The sequence below is a fragment of the Elephas maximus genome, chromosome 1 (assembly GCF_024166365.1).
Source record: "Elephas maximus indicus isolate mEleMax1 chromosome 1, mEleMax1 primary haplotype, whole genome shotgun sequence".
Taxonomy (NCBI): Eukaryota; Metazoa; Chordata; class Mammalia; order Proboscidea; family Elephantidae; genus Elephas; species Elephas maximus.
The window spans coordinates 189,187,700-189,209,995 of record NC_064819.1 but is presented as its reverse complement, the minus strand read 5'-3'; the positions used below and the strand labels follow the sequence as shown (position 1 = coordinate 189,209,995).

Genomic DNA, 22,296 nt, shown 5'->3' with positions numbered 1-22,296 from the left:
CTTATTGATACTTCTACTGGAGGACTCTACTCAGTCCTCCTCACTGGCTTGGCATGTTATAACAGACTTGCCCTGTATGCACTAATTAGGTTTCGTTGAGCATGGTTTAAATAATGCTGGTTTAAAATCTACATGATTATGCGTATGGGATGGCAGGTTTCCATTATTCTCTAGAAACCCAGATAAAAAGCACCGAGTATGTGAAAGCTTATGCTCACTCCTCTTTCCAGTTTTGATAAGTGAGAGCAGATGGGTAGAATGATTTCATTTTCCCTAAATAAAAAAAAAGAAAGAAATCTTACTAACTTGCCAGTAGTTAAATTATCAATGTGGAACCCATCAATAGCTTCAGAACCAAATCTTTTTCTTTCTGGGCAAAAAAATCATAGGTATAAGACTCAGGAGATACAAAAGCGATTTTCAAAATCTCTGCATAAAGCTCGATGTAAGATGATTTTAAATAGAAAGAACATATCTGTTGTTAAAATGACCTAAATCTGAGTTGGAATTTTCTAGTGACAAAGGGCATTTTAATGATGTATTTCTACAGGAAATGGCCATTTAAAATACAATCATATGCTTTTAATTGTGATGTAGTAACACATTCAGTGCTTAACAGACAATGTGGCCAACTAAAATGAGATTGAGCAATAGAGAGATGGAAAAAGAATTAATAGCAGACAAGACAATTTGGAAACTCTTTGAGGAATTTTAGAAGAAAACATCTTTTAACCTGTTTTTGTACTCTTAAGCTGAAGGAACACTGATAGAAATTTGATGAAGTAAAAATGTGGCAGAAATGGTTCCAGAAGTGATTAGAAAGAGGATATAAGGAGATGGCATTGCCTACCATGCTGACCCAAACATAGGTCCAGAAAAGATGCCTCACATTCCGCAGATCCTCCGTTGACTCCCTGTCTCAGACGTTCTCCACTACACCATGCATGTCCAGTAAGTATTGCCTAAGAAAACATTGGGTAAAAGGCCATTTGGATTAGAAAAGGGTTTGTCTGAAGCTTGAGTTCAGTTGTCACCACATCATTCCCATTTGCTCAAAAATCCTTCAGTGGCTTTCCTTTTAAGTGTGATGTGTTAACAAAGCACATCATTCTTTTGGCATTCCTTTTAGATTCTCTTGGTCTTGCTAGTTTTCTCTCCCACTGGAAGACTGCTTGCTGCAGCCAAATCAGTCCATTGCTTAGCCTTTGTGCTCTTCTACCGCATTATGTTAGATCAGCCTGTTCCTCCCACTTGGAACACTCCCTTCTTTCCTCAGGTTATTTCAACTTTGTCCAACATTCAATGCTGGATCAAAACCTGCCCCTTTGTAGATATTTCCTGAAGAACCCAGCCAGCCCCTAGTTTTCCCTTTGTTCTCTGGACTCCTAAAGTGCATACCCCAAGACCCCTTGTTTGGCCTTTATCAGATGCTATCTAGTGTTGTGTGCTGTTTTTTCTGGAAAGCCTTTGCAATGTTGTAAAACCCCAGATCATAGCATAGTGCTTCCACCATGAGGGATTAAATGCATAAGCTCTCTTACAAAGTGATGTATACATTTGTGCTATACAGCTTAGAGAGGGCTTTCACTTATCTCACACCATGAGGGATTAAATAAACAAACTCCCATACTCTCAGAAAAAAAATAGAGGTTACAGAAGGCTTTCATATATAATCTCTTGTTTCACAATGCCTTGGGATGAAGGCCTGACAGATATTTTAATCTTCATTTTACAGATGAGGAAGCTGAACCAGAGAATCATGAGTTACTGGCCTGAGGTTGCACACCCAAGAAAGGGTAGCACAGTGATATAGAACCATCTCTTCTGATTCTGCAATGCTTATTTGGCCCATCGGTTTTCCAGTGCCTCCCAAAACTACGATGTTTTGTAGTTTTAAACATTGTGATTTGGAGTTTAAATGCTAGATAAAGCATTGAAATGATAGATTAAAAACACACTTGATGTTAAGAAAGCATAGGGATAGCAAACTGATAAACATAATAAAGAGGTATGGTTAGCATTTTAAATAACTTGGTAACTGATGAAAAACAGGAAAGAAAGCATCAGAAGGCTCTTAATGTTGAATTAAGTCATGAAGACTAAGCAAATCTGTCATAAAGAACAATGAGATGAAATTCTAGGAATAATGTTTTTGAATTAAATCTGCTTAGAGGGTTTTTGAGGAGCCCTGGTGGTGCAGTGGTTAAGTGATATGGCTGCTAACCAAAAGGTCAGCATGTCAAATCCACCAGCTGCTCCTTGGAAACCCTATGGGCAGTTCTACCATGCCCACTAGGGTCGCTATGGGTTGGAATCAACTCGATGGCAACAGGTTTTGTTTTAGAGAGTTTTTAGTTTGTTTTGTTTTTGTTTTTAAATCACGTATTACAAGAGGAAAATAAATATTATACAAAAATCCATTAAAAATCAGAATATATTCACGACTTGTAGATTCCATTGACTAACCTGCTCTAGTGTTGAATTACTACCATTTTTAAAATGCAAACTGTGTCAGGCACAGTTCTGAGTGCTTTATATGTCTTACCCACCATTCCACAAAACAATGCAAGGTGAGGTGTTATCCTCACCTTACAAAGGAGCTCAGGCAAAAACAGATGTTCGTACAGGTGAGATTTTCAACATTGGTCACCTAAACTGTGTATAATCACCCTTGATTTTCTACTAAACTGTGTATAATCACCCTTGTGGTCAGGAAAATCTTAATCCAATGATTCTAGTCCATTTTAAGTCAAACTAAATATGTTTGGCCTGCATCTTGTTTCATAATGTCCATATGTTAAAAAAAAAAACAACTATTAAGACCCCTTCAGCTAGCTCTTCTTCAGATTCCATATACTTCCCCAGAAAACTTGAATGTCAAGTATGGGACAAAATAATCTCCAGCACAGGGCCCTCTGTGCTTTTCAGTGTCTGTACATCTGTTTGCTGCTACACATGCAAGAAATGAACACATGTGGCTGTGGCTCATTAAGGTTGCCAAACGTCTTTGGCTGTGAAGTGGGACATTTGCTTTAGGAGGACACCTAGATCTAAGTGGTCTCCAGCCTTGCTCAATTTAAACATAAATGCACAGGTTAGCAGTTTGCAGTGATTGCAAACCAGTTTTTTTCCCCCTTAAAAAGGTAATTGTTTCCATTGTGGATGATCCCTCCTTCAGCATTTTTTGTGTTTGTGATCTTCTTTGCAGTAACAGGATACAGTAATAACAGACAGACCTCGGTGTGAACCTCAGCCTTACCTTTACTGTGTGATATGGGGCTTTTACCCAACTTCTCCGAACTTCAGTTTCCTCATCTACAAACTATAGTACTTAGTTCATAGGATTTGGGTGAGGATAAAATGATACAATAAGTGGGAGATTTAGAGATCATGGCTAACACATGATTCCCAGCCCCACCCAGTTGCCATTCAGTTGATTGTAACTCATGGTGACGGCATGTGGGTCAGAGTAAAACTGTGCTCCATAAAGTTTTCAATGGCTGATTTTTCAAAGTAGATCACCAGGCCTTTCTTCCAAGGCACCTCTGGGTAGACTTGAATCTCCAACCTTTTGACTGGCAACCAAGCATGTTAACCATTTGTACCACTCAGGTTGTATGACTCCAACACATGGTAAGTACTCCACAAATATTAACTTAGCAAATAACTACGGAGAAAACAAAACAAAACACAGAGCACATAGATGGCAAATGGATTTTGCTAGACAGACAAATATAAACATACCAATAGAGCTTTTGGAGAATATAACATTATGAGTGCTTTCTTTTTCTTTTTCATTCTAATTTCCCATATCTTCTAAATTTTTCATTAAAAGATAAAATGGGATTTTTGCCACAGTCAATGGCTAAGAAAGACACCATCTTATCAGAAGTAGCAAGAAATCTCAGTACACAAAGGTTGACATTGGTATCCACCTCAGTTCTCCTTAAGGTTTTATATTAAATTCATTTCAGCACCTCATACTCTCCTAAACTCAGTTTTTGTAAGTGTAAAAACATTAGGTATTTCAATGAAAAAAAGTAGTTAAGTGTAAAGAATTTAAGAGGTTAAGTTGGCACAATGAAAATACTGAATTTGAAAAATGTCTGTAGCAGAGTCCAAGGAAACTCTGAGCCTGTAATTTTGAACAGGCTGCCCAGGGCCTTTGGTAAAGCAGTGGTCTAGGATAAGGAAGGCTATTTTACCTGGCAACACCCATGCACAAGAATTGTCAGTCTAGCTGGTAGCATCTGCTTTCCTTGTGGTTGCTAATCTTCTTTTAGGGGAGCATGGCTCTCTTCAGCAGGAAATCCACTCACAGCACCTGCTGTAGCACTCTGTGAACGGCAGCTATGAATTTTTCATATTGTTAAAATAACCCTTAACACAGATAGGTCTTTTCTATGTGGAACTATCTAGCAAGAAATAATGATCTGGAAAAATGAGCAAAAGTCCACTTCTCCACCAGCTGAACCCTCAAGAAAAATTCATGAAATGGATACTCTGAATCATGTTTTGGCATTCTCTCCAGCAATTAGCCCAGTGCAGTTCATTAGATGCAGAAGATGCTTAAAAATTCTTCAGTGGTAGAATAATTGATTCTGGTGTAACCCAAATTGTGTGGGTTGAACCCAAGTGGGACAATTGTTTCCCTGTCCCCTAGAGAGCTGACTATTGAAGTTATAGACTTTTAAAATTGAGGCACAAAGAGATAAGAGAGTTAGCAACTGTGCTAAGCTTGTGATGAGTCTACAAAAAAGTGCATGCTAGATTGCATTAAACTGAAGGATTAATCACAATCACCTTCTCTTTCATTCTTTTCCCCTTGCCCCTTCAATTCTGCATCTGCTACTTATAAACTTTGTGAACCAGCACAGAGCTGGGAGCTGCACTTTTTTGATTGATGCTTCCCATGGTAATTCTAGTTAACAAAGGTGCAACTCAAGACAGCTGTCCTTGAGCGGGAACAGGACAGCTGGTAATATGGAACTCAGGGTTGAGAAGGGATGGTGTGACATATCTTGGGGTTGTTAACCAATGTCACAGAACAATGTGTGTATTAACTGTTTGATGAGAAACTACTTTGTTCTGTAAACCTTCATCTAAAGTACAATTAAAAAAAAAAAAAAAGCTCTCCTTCAGCTGCTTTTCATGCTTCCCTTCTTCTCTCAGTGACTGTTGTGGTTACCAGTGATTTCTCTCTAGGCAGAAGCTCCTGTGACAGTCCTTTCCCAGTAGAGTTCTCTACATATCTGATGTTATGGATTGAATCGTGTCCCCGAAAATGTGTATCAACTTGGCTAGGCCATGATCCCCAGTATTATGTGGTTGTCCACCATTTTGTGATCTGATGTGATTATCCTATGTGTCGTAAATCCTAATCTCTATGAGGTTAAGGAGGCAGGATTAGAGGCAGTTGTTTTAATGAGGCAGGACTCAATCTACAGAATTAGGTTGTATTATGAGTCAATCTCTCTGGGATATGAAAGAAATAAGGGAGCAGAGAGAAGAGGGACCTCCTTCCACCCAGAAAGAAGAGCAGGGAACAGAGCACATCCTTTGGACCTGGGGTCCCGGCACTGAGAATCTTCTAGACCAGGGGAAGATTGATGACAAGAACCTTCCCCCAGAGCTGACAGAGAGAGAAAGCCTTGCCCTGGAGCTGGTGTTCTGAATTCGGACTTGTAGCCTTCTAAACTGTGAGAGAATAAATTTCTGTTTGTTAAAGCTATCCTCTTGTGGTATTTCTGTTATAGGAGCACTAGATAACTAAGACATGTGATATCCCCCAAAATCCTCAGATTGGTCCTGGGTTCCTTTGAAGTTGGAATTCTCACTGCAACTGTCCCTATGGGGCAGTTTATGCTATTTATAATATTCCCTATATCCTCTAAGCATTCACTGAGCACATGCAACATTGTAAGCACTGTGGGTACAGTAGTGAACATTACAGACATGGACTTTGCTACAGGGAGCATACGGTGTGGTAGGAGAGGCTCTTTCCCCTTGAAGTCCAACTGTGTTCAAAAGCTCTCTCTAGTAGCACCAGGAATTTGACCACTGCAATGTCACAGAGCGTTATGTTTTCTTCAGTGCCCTTCATAGCCCAGAAGCAGATTACACTGCCCTAGACTCCACTTTCCCTTATGGTGAGTTCCCATGACCGCTAATGATGCCAGGATGCTCATGCCTTGGGTGTTCCAGGATAGTCATTTATTCCCTCTTAGCCAAGTCAAAACTCATGTCTCCAGCAAGTTGCTGATTTTTTTTCATGTGCCTCAGGATACATGATATATACAGAAAAGGAATGCTGATGTATCTTTGACTTTATTCCTTCAAGGTGGTTATGCGAAATGAACTTGAATGACCCTGGCCATTAAAAAATGGCCTTCCAGATATGATGGGTATTTAACCTGTGTTTCAACCTTCTCCATGAGTCCTGTCCACTGTAACCAAAAGTAAAGAGCTGTGAAAGAAGTAATTAATTAATTTTTCCCCCTGTTGCTTGGCAATTTACGTGTTGAATAAAGAGAGGCAAACAAAGTGAGGAGAGGATGCTATCCAACTCTCTTTTGTTTAATTCTATTTCAATCAGTTTACTATAGATGCTATACCCATACCTTAAGCACGGATTAATCAGTAGTCAAGCACAAAACCATTTGCACCACCCAGGGATCTTAAATATGGGTTGTTTGGGTCAAAGTAGTATTGTTGTTAATTGCCTCCATATAAACAAAATTGGTGTTGTTAGCTGCCATCAAGTTGGCCCTCAACTCATGGTGACCCATGCATAATGGGATAAAAGGCTCCCAAGTCCTGTATCATCCCCATGGTTCGTTGTGGATCGGACCATTGTGATCCATAGGATTTTTGTTGACAAATTTTCAGAAGTAGATCGCTAGGTCTTTCTTCTTAGTTTGTCTTTGTCTGGAAGCTCCACTGAAACATACTCAGCATCATAGCAACATGGAAGCCTCCAGTGACAGAGTGGTGGGTGAGCATGAGGGGCATTGACTGGGAATCCCACCTGAGCCTCCCACCTCGAAGACAAGAGTCCTACAACTGAACATGCAATGTTCCCTTTATAAACAAAATTAATGGGCTGTAATTGTATTATCATATTACTTGCCTTCTTCTAATCCTTTTAGGAGTTATCTAAGTAATTTGCATATCCAAAGTCAAGCACATAAATCCAAATGTATTATAACTCCACATGGAGTACTAGTACAATCTCCTTCATCTTACATTGGCCATCACTGCTTAGATCATTCTAGTTTTATTTGTGCCCAATATATGGTTTTTTTATATACCTCTATTTTATTTTATTGTCTTATATAAACAAACAAACAAAAATGCCCTCGAGTTGATTCCAATACATAGCTAAAACTCTAGGACAGAGTAGAACTGTCCCAAGAGTTTCCAAGAAGCCGCTGGTGGATTCGAACTGCCAACATTTTGGTTAGCAGCCATAGCTCTTAACCACTGCACCATCAGGTCTCCATTATTTTATACGGAGAGCTTATTTTACAGAAGGCAATAGATGATAGATTAGATAGACAGATAGATAAATAGATATAAAGAGAGGTAAATAGATACATAGGCACATGCATCGTGCTACATTCTGCAGAACATCTTTACCCACCACTTTCTAAAGTAGTAATTCCAAGAAAGACATCCCAACTAAGTAGGGGAGCCTACATTATGCTGACATCAAAAAGCGATTAAATAAAATTTTCCAAAGCTTTTAGTTTTGGAACTCTGAAATGCGGTCAACTAAAAATGATTTCCTGTTTCCAAAAAGCTTTCTTTCAGCAAGAAAATCCTCTCTTTGGAAGTATCAGATGTCCTCAGAGTTATTTGATATTACTGCCCAGAAGAATCTGGGGAGCAAAAAGAGAAGAAAGTGGGAAAGGCCAGCAGAGCACAGGAAACCTCTCTTGGAATTTCAAAGGGAGCGAAATGTGGAATAAGTTAGCTACGCCAAGATATTTTATATAGAAAGCCTGAAAAACTGAGTAAAGAAAAGAAACATTTGTACGACGAGCCATGTAAACATTATACACGTGGCTTCATATTATATAAATTAAACTGAAAAAGAAAAAAAAAACTTCTTTCAGAGACGTTTAATAAATATTTAATAAAAAAAATCAATGGATGAATGATTAGAGTGAGAGAAGTATGGAGAAGTCACTTAAACATATTCCTAGAATGCTACGGCTGTTGCTCTTGCTGCTTTTCTTAATTTAAGGAGGCTAGTTGTTATTTTTTAATATGTTGTTATTTTTTAATATGTATCATCTTTTATGTAAAAGAATTAACAGATAATTTTAGAGAAAAAAATCTTTTATGACTCCCAGTTTGTGTTTTCACTTCTGCCATTTTTCATTGATGTTACAAAGGAGAGGCAACTTCCAAGGCAGGTATCAACATAATCATGACAACACCATAGCCCAAAATTGTGCCACCTTCTAGGGTCGCTAGGAGTCAGAATCGACTCGACGGCAATGGGTTTGGTTTGGGTTTTTTTTTTTTTTTTGGTATTTTTAGCCAATAATGGATGTTTCAACAAGCATACTTGGTAGCAAACTTGCTGAAAGTGAGGTATATACTAGAACACTTATTCTTTTCAAACTGGTACTTAACTGTAAGAAACAGTGGTTACTGACTGGAGAAAAACAGCAAATGAAAAATTTTAAATAGAATCTCTTATCTATCTTGTACTTCACCTAAGATTAAAATGTTGAAGAGACATTACCTAAGAAAGAAGAGTTATACCAGAGCTAACAGCTGTGTCAAGATAAATCACTTTGTAGAGTATGTGGCACATAGTAGCTACTCAGTATGGGTTGTTTGGTGTTTAGTTGATGGAATTTGAAGTCCGTGTAAAGTCTATTCAATATTTTGCTAGCAGTTTACATACAGTTCAAATATTTACTTTCTAATTTTTTTCAACATTTTTTATTTCCTTAAGAATAATTTTTTGGAAAGAGATGTGAAAAAGAATAGTGAAAACACTTCTGCTCCATTATATTATTAAAATATACAATTTAAAAAATTTTGAAGCGCAATGATGCTAGAACAGAGGCAAATCATTGTAATATTATGGAAGATCCATATAGAAGTATGGAAGTACTTCCATATGGAAGTACATGTAAGAATGTAATACATGATAGAGGCACCATTTCAAATGAATAAGAAAACAAGTTTTGTTAATAAATGAGCTAGCTAACCCCTTGGGTGGGGGGAGCTGGATCCCTACCTCATGCCATGTAGCAAAATAAATTTCCAAATGGACTAAAATTTATATACAAAAATTGAAACCCTGAAATACTAAAGAAATAACCCACTGCCGTGGAGCCGATTCCGACTCATAGAGACCCTATAGGACAGGGTAGAACTGCCTGATAGAGTTTCCAAGGAGTGCCTGGCGGATTCGAACTGCTGACCTCTTGGTTAAGAGTGGTACTACTTTAAATCAAAACATAATGTATTTGTGAAAATAAGCCATATTTCCAAAACACACAGATTTTAGTGAGAAGAGTGGCATTGCTTTACATTTTTGCAAATCTCTTTAATCTCTGGTTTAATAAAAGGCAGCTGGATTCTCATTCTGCATTCATCTGTGGTGATATCATATGTCACGTAGCTTCCGGAAAACTCCACTGTAAACTTGTGAGAGAATAACAGTGAAAAACAAGCCAGATATATCTTAATATTTTTTATGAAAATAGTTTGACTTTTTAGAACTCCAGAAAGGATCTTTTGACACCAAGGGAACTCTGAACTACACTTCGAAAACCACTGTTATGGAACAATGAAATGTCACTTTTTAAATTGGTTATATTTCTAAGGAATAGAACATATTTTTTTTGCTATGGAGAATACCCATTTGCATTACCTGTAGTTTCCTACAAGTTATCCCTTTCCTACCCCTATAGAGTTGTAAAATAGCCTAGTCAATCAAAGACAAAGGTGCACACTTAAAGAATTTAATAATCCCCAAAAAATGTCTAACAGAAATCACCCAGCACTCTACGGAAAGGACCATATAATCTCTTCTGTCCATTTACAAATTTGTCCTTTCCCCCTGGCAACCTTGCGTCACCAGCCTTTACCATATTAAAAACCAAATATGCAAAGCTTATGAAGAGTCGTGAAAATCTGAGGATGGTAATATAATGAGAAAAAATGGAAATTGAAACTCCTTCCAATGTAGTTTGTCTTGGAAGAAGTACAAGAAGAATGCTCCTTGGAAGCAAGAATGGCAAGACTACGTCTCATATACTTTGGACATGTTGTCAGGAGGGATCAGTGTCTGCAGAAGGACATCATCCTTCATAAAGTAGAGGGTCAGCAAAAAAGAGGAAGAACCTCAACAAGATTGACTGACACAGTGGCTGCAACAATGGGCTCAAGCACAAGAACAATTGTGAGGATGGCACGGGACTGGGCAGTGTTTTGTTCTGTTGTGCATAGGGTGCTTATGAGTTGGAACTGACTCAATGGCACCTAACAACAACAACAAATGTAGTTAATGTAACCAGTCCATTCTGACTTATAAGCCAGCCCACGTGTGTCAGAGTAGAACTGTGCTCCACAGGGTTTTCAAAGGCTGAGTTTTTGGAATTAGATTGCCAGGTCTTTCTTCTGAGTTGCCTTTGGGTGGACTTGAATCTCCAGTCTTTCAGATAGGAGTCAAGTGCATTAACCGTTTACAGCACCAGGGGCTCCAATGAAATGCTGCCCAGTCCTGTGCCATCCACATGATCGGTTGTGGCTTGGGCCATTGTGATCCATAAAGTTTTTCATTGGCTGATTTTTAGAAACAGATTGCTAGGATTTTCTTCTTATTCTGTCTTGGTTTGCAAGCTCTGCTGAAAACTGTTCAGCATCGTAGCAACACGCAAGCCTCCACTGACAGATGGGAGTGACGACAGTGCATGAGATGCATTGACTGGGAATCCAACCTAGGTCTCCCTCATGGAAGGCAAGAATTCTACCACTGAACCACCCCTACCCCCACTACTTCTCATTGGTAGAACTGTATTACAATATATTGTACTCAGCTTTATTCTATTTCAATTTCATTAATTTAAAAATGTGTTGAAATTTGTTTTCTCTCTTGTTAAAACAAAACAAACCTATTGCCGTTGTCATTATCTCATTATAATACGGTGCTTTGTCTTCTCAAGCAGCCCTTTGAAATCTCCTGTTCAGTTCTTTTACTTCATCATTTATTCCTTTTGCTTTAGCTGCTCATCCTTTGAGAGCAAGCCTTTTCAATGACCTCTTGCTTTCTCCGTGTATGATGTCCTTAAGGGAAGAACACACTCAGTGTTTCCCAAGCTAAAAGAACTGAAGAAAAAATTTAGGCCTTGAGTTGCAATAGTGAAGGACTCTATGGGGAAAATATCAAATGACGCAGAAAGCATCAAAAGAAGATGGAAGGAATACATAGAGTCATTATACCAAAAAGAATTAGTCGATGTTCAACTATTTCAAGAGATGGCATATGATCAGGAACTGATGGTACTGAAGGAAGAAGTCTAAGCTGCACCGAGGGCATTGTTGAAAAACAAGGCTCCAGGAATTGATGGAATATCAGTTGAGATGTTTCAACAAACAGTTGCAGCACTGGAAGTGCACACTCATCTATGCCAAGAAATATGGAAGACAGCTACCTGGCCAACCGACAGGAAGACATCCATTTTTATGCCTATTCCCAAGAAAGGTGATCTAACTGAATGAGGAAATTATAGAACAATATTAGTATCAGACTCAAGCAAAATTTTGCTGAAGATCATTCAAAAGCGGCTGCAGCAGTATATCGACAGGGAACTGCCAGAAATTCAGGCTGGTTTCAGAGGAGGGTGTGGAACCCGGGATACCATTGCTGATGTCAGATGGCCCCTGGCTGAAAGCAGAGAATACCAGAAGGATGTTTACCTGTGTTTTATTGACTATGCAAAGGCATTCAACTTGGTGGACCATAACAAATTACAGACAACATTGCGAAGAAGAATGGGAATTCCAGAACACCTAATTGTGTTCAGGAGGAAACTGTACATAGATCAAGAGACAGTTGTTTGGACAGAACAAGGGAATACTGAGTGGTTTAAAGTCAGAAGAGGTGTGCGTCAGGGTTGTATCCTTCCACCACACCTATTCAATCTGTATGCTGAGCAAACAATCCCAGAAGTTGGGCTATATGAAGAAGAAGGGGGCATCAAGATTGGAGGAAGGCTCATTAACAACCTGTGTTATACAGATGACACAACCTTGTTTGTTGAAAGTGAAGAGAACTTGAAGCACTTACTAATGAAGATCAAAGACCACAGCCTTCAGTATGGATTACACTTCAGCATAAAGAAAACAAAAATCCGCACAACTGGACCAATAATCAGCATCATGATAAATGGAGAGAAGACTGAATTCGTCAAGGATTTCATTCTACTTGAATCCATAATCAACACCCATTGCAAAAGTACTCAAGAAATCAAAAGACACATTTTATTGGACAAATCTGCTGCAAAGGACCTCTTTAAAGTGTTGAAAAGCAAAGATGTCACCGTGAAGACTAGGGTACGCCTGACCCAAGCCATGGTATTTTCAATCGCATCATATGCATGTGAAAGCAAGGACAATGAATAAAGAAGACCGAAGAAGAATTGACGCCTTTGAATTGTGGTGTTGGGGAACAATATTGACTATACCATGGACTGCCAAAAGAATGAACAAACTGTCTTGGAAGAAGTACAACCAGAATGGTCCTTGGAAGCAAGAATGGCGAGACCACGTCTTACGTACTTGGGACATGTTGTCAGGAGTGGTCAGTGCCTGGAGAAGGACGTCATGCTTGGTAATGCACAGGGTCAGCAGAAAAGAGGAAGACCCTCAAGGAGGTGGATTGACACAGTGGCTGCAACAATGGGCTCAAACATAAGAATTATAAGGATGGCACAGGACCAAGCAGTCTTTCGTTCTGTTGTGCATAGGGTCTCTATGAGTCGGAACTGACTGGACAGCACCTAACAACAACATTGCTGTTGACTCGATTCTGACCTGTATCGAACCTAGAGGACAGAGTAGAATAGCCCTATAGGATTTCCAAGGAGCCGCTGATGGATTTCAACTGCTGACCTTCTGGTTAGCACCCATATCACTTTAACCATTGCGCCACCAGGGCTCTCTTGTTACATAAATACCTTGTTGTATAAGTACCTACATAATATCCTTGATTTTGCCATTTGGCCCACAAAGCTTAAAATATTTACTATTTTGACCTTTACGGAAAAATATTACTGATCCCTATGCTTAAGGAAGTAAATTTGTATTCTGATTTCACCAGCAGAGTGTGTAGGTAGAAAGAAGGCAGAAAGAATGTGCTGGAGGCCACAGACCAGTGCAGGTAGGGTGGGAGCTGTTTCAAGGACTTCAGGGAAATAGACAGGCTGGAAGTTTCTCACATCTGAGGAACTCTTCACCCAGAAGATGGCAGAGGCCACCACAGGAATTGATTTCAGAATTAGCTAAGGATATGGGGGAAACTTTAACCAAAGATCCCTTAGGAAAGACTAGACCAAAGTTAAGTCCGTTAAACTGCACATGTAAGGAAATGTAATACTACTTCATTTTCAAAGTTTTTATAACCTGACACTGATTTACACATACATGAAAAAATTCTGAAGGGTACACACAAACATGTTAATGTTGGTTATGTCTGGGTGGTGGGTTATTTTGCTTTTTTTTCCCTTTTCTCTCATTTCCCCTCCACTTTTTCGACAGTGAATTTTCCCTATTTTACTCCTTTTTTAATTTTATTGTGTTGATAATATACCTAAAAAATATATACCATCTCAACAATTTTTTGAGTCATTTCAGTAACATCGATTATATTCAAGTTATACAACATTCTCGCAATCCTTTCCCAAATAATTCCATCACCATTTACATAAACTCAGTGCCCCCCAACAAAAAATCTCCCTTTCCCCCTCCTTCCCACCCTTGGTGTTGGTGGTGATGGTGCCATACAATTGGTTCCAACTCATAGCGACCCCGTGTACAACAGAATGAAACACTGCCTGGTCCTATGCCATCCTCACAATCGTTATGCTTGAGCTCATTGTTGCAGCCACTGTGCCAGTCCAACACATCCAGGGTCTTCCTCTTTTCCACTGACCCTCTACTTTATCAAGCCTGATGTCCTTCTTCAGGGACTGGCCCTTCCTGATAACATGCCCAAAGTACTTGAGACAAAGTCTCGTCATCCTTGTTTCTAAGGAGAACCCTTGAAATACTTCTTGCAAGGCAGATTTGCTTGTACTTCTGGCAGTCCATGGTGTATTCAATATTCTTCACCAACACCATAATTCAAAGGTGTCAATTTTTCCATCTTCCTTATTCATTGTCCAGCTTTCACATGCATATGAGGTAATTGAAAATTACCATGGTTTGGGTCAGGCGTACCTTAGTCCCCAAAGTGGCATCTTTGCTTTTTAACACTTTAAAGAAGCCTTTTGCAGCAGATTTGCCCAATGTAGTACATCATTTGAATGCTTGACTGTTGCATCCATGGGCAATGATTTTGGATCAAAGTAAAATGAAATCTTTGACAACTTCAATATTTTCTCCATTTGTCATGATGTTGCTTATTGGTGCAGTTCTGAGGATTTTTGTTTTCTTTATGTTGGTGTGCAATCCATACTTATGGCTGTAGTCTTTGATCTTCATAATGAAATGCTTCAAGTCCTCTTCACTTGCAGTAAGCAAAGTTATGTTATCTGAATATCACGGGTTGTTAATAAGTCTTCCTCCAATCCTGATGCTGCATTCTACTTCATATAGTCCAGCTTCTCAGATTATTTGCTCAGCATACAGGTTGAATAAGTATGGTAAAAGGATACAACCCTGATGCACACCTTTAGTGACTTTAAACCACACAATATTCCTTTGTTCTATTTGAATCACAGCCTCATGGTCTATGTTCAGGTTCTTCATGAGCACAATTAAGTGTTCTAAAATTCCCATTCTTCAAAATGTTGTGCATAATTTGTTATGATCCACACAGTCAAATGCCTTTGCATAGTCAATAAAACACAGGTAAACATCTTTCTGATATTCTCTGCTTTCAGCCAAGATCCATCTGACATCAGCAACGATATCCCTCATTCCACATCCTCTTCAAAATCTGGCTTTAACTTCTGGCAGTTCCCTGTTGATGCACTGCTGCAACCGCTTTTGAATGATCTTCAGCAAAATTTTACTTGTGTGTGATATTAATGATACTGCTCAATAAGTTCCACATTCTGTTGTATCATCTTTCTTTGAAATGGGCACAGATGTGGATGTCTTTCAGTCAGTTGGTCAGGAAGCTGTTTTCCAAGTTTCTTGACATAACCAAGTAAGCACTTCCATCACAGCATCCGTTTGTTGAAACATCTCAATTGGTATTCCGTAAACTCCTAGAGCCTTGTTTTTCACCATTCCCTTTAGTGCATCTTGGATTTCTTCCTTCAGTATCATCGTTCCTGATCATATGCTACTTCTTGAAATGGTTGAACATCGACCATTTCTTTTTGGTACACTGAATCTGTGTATTCCCTCCATCTTTTTTTGATGCTTCCTGTGGCGTTCAGCATTTTCTCCATAGAAACCTTCAACATTGCAACTCGTGTCTTGAATTTTTTCTTCCGTTCTTTCAGCTTGAGAAATGCTGAGAATGTTCTTCCCTTTTGGTTTTCTATCTACAGGTCTTTGCACATTTCATTATAATACTTTACTTTGATTTCTTGAGCTGCCTATTGAAATCTTCTGTTCAGCTCTTTTACTTCACCATCTATTGTTTGCTTTAGCTTTTTTTTTTTTTTTTTTTTAGCTACTCTACCTTCAAAAGCAAGGTTCAGAGTCTCTCCTGACATCCATTTTGGTCTTTTCTTTCTTTCCTGTCTTTTAAATAATCTTTTGTTTTCTTTATGTATGATGTCCTTGATGTCATTCCACAACTTGTCTGGTCTTCAGTCATTAGTGTTCAATGGATAAAATCTCTTCTTGAGATGGTCTCCAAATTCAGGTGGGATATACTCATATTTTGGCTCTGTGGACTTGCTCTAAATTTCTTTAGCTTCCTTGTGAACTTGCTTATGAGCAATTGATGGTCTGTTCCACTGTCAGTCCCCGGCTTTGTTCTGACTAAAGATATCAAGCTCCTCCATCTTCTCATTTTACAGATATAATTGATTTGATTTCTGTGTATTCCATCTGGCAGGACCCATGTGTATAGTCACTCTTTAGGTTGAAAAAAAGGTATTTTTAATGAAGAAGTTGTTGGCCTTGCAAAGTTCTATCATGTCATCTCCTACGTCATTTCTACCACCAAGGCCATATTTTTCCAACTACCAATCCTTCTTCTTTGTTTCCAGCTTGCACACTCCAAACACTAGTAATTATCAATGCATTTTGCCAACACTTTTGATCAATTTCAGACTGCAGAAGTTGGTAAAAATCCTCAATTTCTTCATCTTTGACACTAGTGGCTGGTGCGTAAGTTTGAATAATAGTCATATTAACTGTCTTTCTTATAGGCATATGGATATTATCTTATCACTGACAGCATAGTACCTCAGGATAGATTGTCTTAGGCTGGGTTCTCTAGAGAAGCAAAACCAATGAAGTTTTACACACACACACACACACACACACACAGATTTGAGATTTATATGAATGAATTGGCTCCTGTGGTTGTAGAAGCTGGAAAGTCCCCAGTCTGTGGGTCAGGTTGAAGGCTTCTCCTGACTCATGGAGCTACAGAGGCTGGCAAACCCAAGATCCAGACCATGGAGACTGACAAATCCCAAGTTTGGCAGGCAAGCTGCTAGCTCAAATCCTAAGAACCAGTGGTCAGATGAACAGGAGCCAGTTGCAGGATTTAGAGCGAGCAAAAACCTGTGAGCCTTGACAGAAAGTCCATCTATGTTGGATCCAGGCCACACCCCCAATGAAATTCCCTTTCAACTGATTGGCTACTCACAGCAATTCCATCATGGAGGTGATCACATTATATCAGATCTCATCATGGGGGTGATTACATCATTATATGACTGCCAAACTCCACCGTAACTGCCAAACCACTGAGAATCATGGCCCAGACAATTTGACACACAACCTTACTGATCTCAGTCTACCCCTTGTCAACTTGGCACCTGTACACATCTCCTTAAACCATACATAAAATCTCTGAATAAAGATAATTGTAAAGTTGTACTTGCATCTAACATGATACAACTAACACGTGTACAACCAAAAATGCACTAGCCTTGTTTACATCTTATATTTTATAAGTGAAGAAAACAAAAGCATCTGATACAAACATGCAAGGAAGAAATACTCATAACAACTACAGCCCTTGCTTCTGCAACTGGTCGCATGATCATTACTGGTATTTAAAACTACCTTCTCCCATCACCCACTCTGTATTCCCTTTGCACTCATCAAGCACCTCACCTGGTCATGGTTCTTTGCCTGGTGGAGTGACCCAAACCTTCATTCCTAAAGGGTTTAGGCCATTAGTAGTCATGCCAGAATTGGTTGCTGCAGTTTTCTGTTGGCTTTAATCGCAGGGCATGGTGGTACTAAGAGATGCCATATAGGATGTCCTGCATTCCAGACATACTCCTCTTTACCGCCATTATGTAATATCAATCTGATTTCCTCTTGGTAATCAGGATCAATCACACCAGACAATATGGCAACTCTCTTCTTAGCCTACTTATCTAGAGGCATAAGGAGCCCAAAGTGGCCAGACGGCATTCTTAACTTCCAGTTCAATGGTATCATTGATGTGTCTCCAGGTGGGAGCATTCCACTCTTTGGAACCAAGACTTCTAGACCCGCCAAACATAATAAGGCCGTGGGGACAGGAAGCAAAATCTTCTCAGTGGGTCACTGGGGGTAATAGTGAGCGGTGCCACTGCCGTTTCCACCCCTTGATTCCTGGACCCATGAATCCTGGCTATGGGAGAAATAGCAACATATATTGAACACTGGTTTAGAGCATATACAGCCTCCTGGAGAACATTGCCCCAAGCCTGCATGGTATTGGCACCTAGCTCGCACAGTAATTGTATCCCTAGGAGGCCATTCCATCATTTTGTCAAGTCAGCTGCTTCAGGATGATGGGAAACATGGTAACACCAGTGAATTCCATGAGGATGGGCCCACTGCTGCACTTCATTTGCTGTGAAGTGAGTTCCTTTATCAGAGGCAATGCTGTGTGGGATACCATGACAGTGCATAAGGCATTCTGTAAGTCCATGGATGGTAGTTTAAGTAGAAGCATTGCCTGTAGGGAAGGCAAAACCATATACAGTGTAAGTGTCTATTCCATTAAGAACAAAATGCTGCCCATTCCTTGATGGAAGCAGTCCAATGTAATCAAACTGCTGCCAGGTTGCTGGCCAGGTTTATCACCTCGAGAAGTGGTGCCATATTGGGGTCTCTGTGTTGGTCTCTGATGCTGGCAGATTGGGCATTCAGCAGTGGCTGTAGCCAAGTCAGCCTTGGTGAGTAGAAGTCCATGTTGCTGACCAATCAATAACCTCCAACCCGCCACCATGACCACTTTATTCATGAGCCCATCGGGCAATGGCATGAGTAGTGGGGAAAAAAGATGACTAGTTTCCACAGAATATGTCATGCTATCCACTTGATTATTAAAATCCTCCTCTGCCAAGGTCATCCTTTTGTGAGCATTTGTACAAGACACAAATATCTTCACTTCTTTGGCCCATTCAGAAAAATCTATCAACATACCTCTTCCCCATACCTCCTTATCTCCAATATTCCAATCATGTTCCTTCCAAGTCCCTGACTATCCAGCCAAACCATTGGCCACAGCCCATGAATCGGTATACAATATCACATCTGGCCATTTGTCCTTCTAAGCAAAGTGAACAACCAGGTGCACTGCTTGAAGTCCTGTCCTTTGGGAGGATTTCCTTTCACCACTGTCCTTCAGGAAGTTTCCAGAAAGGGGCTGTAGTACTGCCACTCTCCACTTTTGAGTGGTGCCTGCCTATCATGCAGAGCCATCTGTAAACCAGGCATGAGTTTTCCTTTCCTCACTGAACTGATCATAAGAAACTAACCATGAGGCTATAAGTGCGGACTGGGAGATGGAAGGTAATGTGACAGCAGTGGAGACCAGGAGTATTTTGGCCACATCCTCATGCAACTTACTTGGGCCTTCAGGTCCTGCTCAGGCCCGATCTGGTATATACCACTTTCATTTAATGATGGAGTGCTGCTGTGCATGTTCAACTTTATGAGTCTGTGAGTCAGACAACACCCAATTCATGATGGGTATCTCAGGCCACGTGGCAACTTCATTGCTCATAGTTAAGAATTTGGTCTCTACTAAGGCCCAGTAACAAGCCAAAAGCTGTTTCTCAAAAGGAGATTAGTTGTCTGCAGAGGATGGCAGGGCTTTGCTCAGAAATCCTGAAGGTCTACTCTGTGATTCACCAATAGGGGCCTGCCAAGGATTACAAATGGCATCTCTATCTGCCACTGACACTGAAGTCGCACACCCAAATGAAGGATATGTTCCCTCCAAAATCTAAAGAAGCCCACTAGGTGTTGTGGCTCCTTTTTAGTTGTGGGAGGAGCCAGATGTAATAACTTATTCTTCACTTTAGAAGGAATATCTCCACATGCCCCACACCACTGGATCCCTAGAAATTTCACTGAGGTGGAAGGTGCCTGAATTTTTGTGGGATTAATTTCCCAGCATTCAGCACACGGACAGTTTACAACTAAGCCCAGAGTCATTGACTCTTCTTCCTTAATAGGTCCAATTAGCATAATATCACCAATGTAATGGACTGGTGTGACATCTCATGGAAGGGAAAAGCACTCGAAGTCCCTACTGATTAAATTATGACATACGGCTGGATAGTTGATATACTTTGAGGTAGGCAACTGAAGGTTCATTGCTGGCCTTGCCAGCTGAAGGCAAACTGCTTCTGGTGATCCTTGGAAACAGATATGGAGAAAAAGGCATTAATCAGATCAACAGCTGCATACCAGGGACTGGCAAACCCAAGATCCAGTCCATGGAGGCTGACGAATCCCAACATTGGCAGGCAAGCTGCTAGCTCAAGTCCCAAGAACCAGAGGTCAGATAAACAGGAGCCAGTTGCAGGATCCAGAATAAGCAAAAGCCCATGAGCCTTGACAGAAAATCCATCTACGCTGGATGAAGGCCACACCCCCAGTGAAATTTCCTTTCAACTGATTGTCTGCTCACGGCAAATTCCATCATGGAGGAGATGATTACCTCATTATACAACTGCCAAATTACATCATAACTACAAAACAACCAAGAATCATGGCCCACCCAAGTTGACACACCAACTTAATGATCACGTAAATATTGAAATGTTCTTTTTGATGGTGAATGTGATGCCATTCCTCTTCAATTTGTCATTCCAGGCATAGTAGACCGTATGATTGTTCAATTCAGAATGGCCAGTACTAGTCTGTTTCAGCTCACTAATGCCTCAGATATCAATTTTTAAGTGGTCCATTTCATTTTTGACAATTTCCAGTTTTCCTAGATTCATGCTTCATACATTCCATGTTCTGATTATTAACAGATGTTTGCAGCTGTTTCTTCTCATTTTGAATCACGCCACATCAGCAAATGAAGGTCCTGAAAGCTTGACTCTGTCCATTCATGTCATTAAGGTTGACTATAATATGAGGAAGTAGTTCTTCCCCAGTCATATTTTGATTGCCTTCCAACCTGACGGGCTCATCTTCTGGCACTATATCAGACAATATCCCACTGCTATTTGTAAGGTTTTCACTGACCAATTTTTTTCCTAAACAGACAGCCAGATCCTTCTTCCTAGTCTGTCTTTGACTGGAATCTCTACTGAAACCTGTCCACCATGGATGACCCTACTGGTATTTGAAATACTGGTGCCATGGCTTCTAGTATCACAGCAACATGCAAGCCACCACAATACAACAAAATGACAGATGTGGGCCTCACTTTTGATAATCACTTATAATCTTTCTTTTCTATATATTTGCTTATTTCATATAAGTGAGATCATACAATAGTTGTTCTTTTGTGACTGACTTATTTCACTCAGCATGTTGCTTTCAAGTTTCATCCATGTTGTGGCTTGCATCAGGACTTAATTTTTCTTTATGGCTGAGTAGTATTCCATTGTGCATATATACAGCATTTTGTTTATCAACTCATCTGTTGCTGGACATTTCAGTTGTTTCCACTTGTTGACTATTGTAAAAAGTGCTGCAGTGAACATTGGTGTACAGGTTTCTGTTTGCATTCTTGCCTTCACTTCTTGGTATATACCTGGAACTAGGATTGCTGGGTCATAGGATAATTCTATGTTTGACTTTTTGAGGAACTGCCAAATTCTTTTCCACAGTGGCTGTACCATTTTACATTCCAACCAGCAATGGATGAAGGTTCCATTTTCTCCACAATATCACCAATAACTGTTTTTGTTTTGTTTTTTGATACTTGTCTTTCTAATAGGATTGAGGTGGTATCTCATTGTGATTTTGGTTTGCATCTCATTAATGGCTAATGATGCTAAGCATCTTTTCATGTTCTTGTTGGCCATTTGAATATCCTCTTTGGTGAAACTTACTTTTATTTTTATCTCACTTTTCTGATTTTTCCCAAGTGAGTAAATTTTACTTATTTTAAAGTTCATACTTTTAAAAACTACTCCATTTTAAAAGCTATTGTCTTATTGATTAATGTCCCAAAATCATCATAGGTGAGGACAAATGTCTACTATTCATTTTCAGATTTCTTGTAATGAAACAAGATTGTAGTTGAGAACAAGAGACTTGTTTTCTCTGCAAACGTTTCTAACATTTTACTTCTTCAAGAAAATAGGGCCAGATTTGAGAGGTGGAGCCAAGATGGCGGAATAGACAAATGCTTCCAGCAAGCCCTCTTTACAAAACAGACCCTTGAAAACAAGTGAAATGAGTATATTTACGACAAGCTAAGAGCCCTGATCATCAAAGGTAATCTTAAAAAAATGAACAGAGGGGAAGGGGGAGGAAGAGACAGCTCAGAAGCAGAGAAGAGTTACCAGACCTGAATCGCAGGGACCCCTCAGGCACCGTTCCCGAGGGCAGCAATGGTGGGCTGGAACTAGCCTTTGGCTGCAGTTTCCTCAGGTAGAAGCAGCCAGCCACACAGCCTACTCACACATCTGAAACCAGAAAAAAGCTGAGTACTTGTGTACA

The 22,296-nt window shown here is 39.8% G+C and overlaps 1 long non-coding RNA gene across 1 annotated transcript in view; it reads right to left on the bottom strand.

Annotated features, from left to right (window-relative positions):
- Positions 1-632: 632 nt before the first annotated feature.
- Positions 633-22,296, bottom strand: part of LOC126085078 (uncharacterized) — a 54,676-nt gene continuing 33,012 nt past the window's right edge. The window contains exon 4 of the long non-coding RNA XR_007519168.1: positions 633-962. This is a non-coding gene — a long non-coding RNA (uncharacterized LOC126085078). The remainder of the gene's footprint in view (positions 963-22,296) is intronic.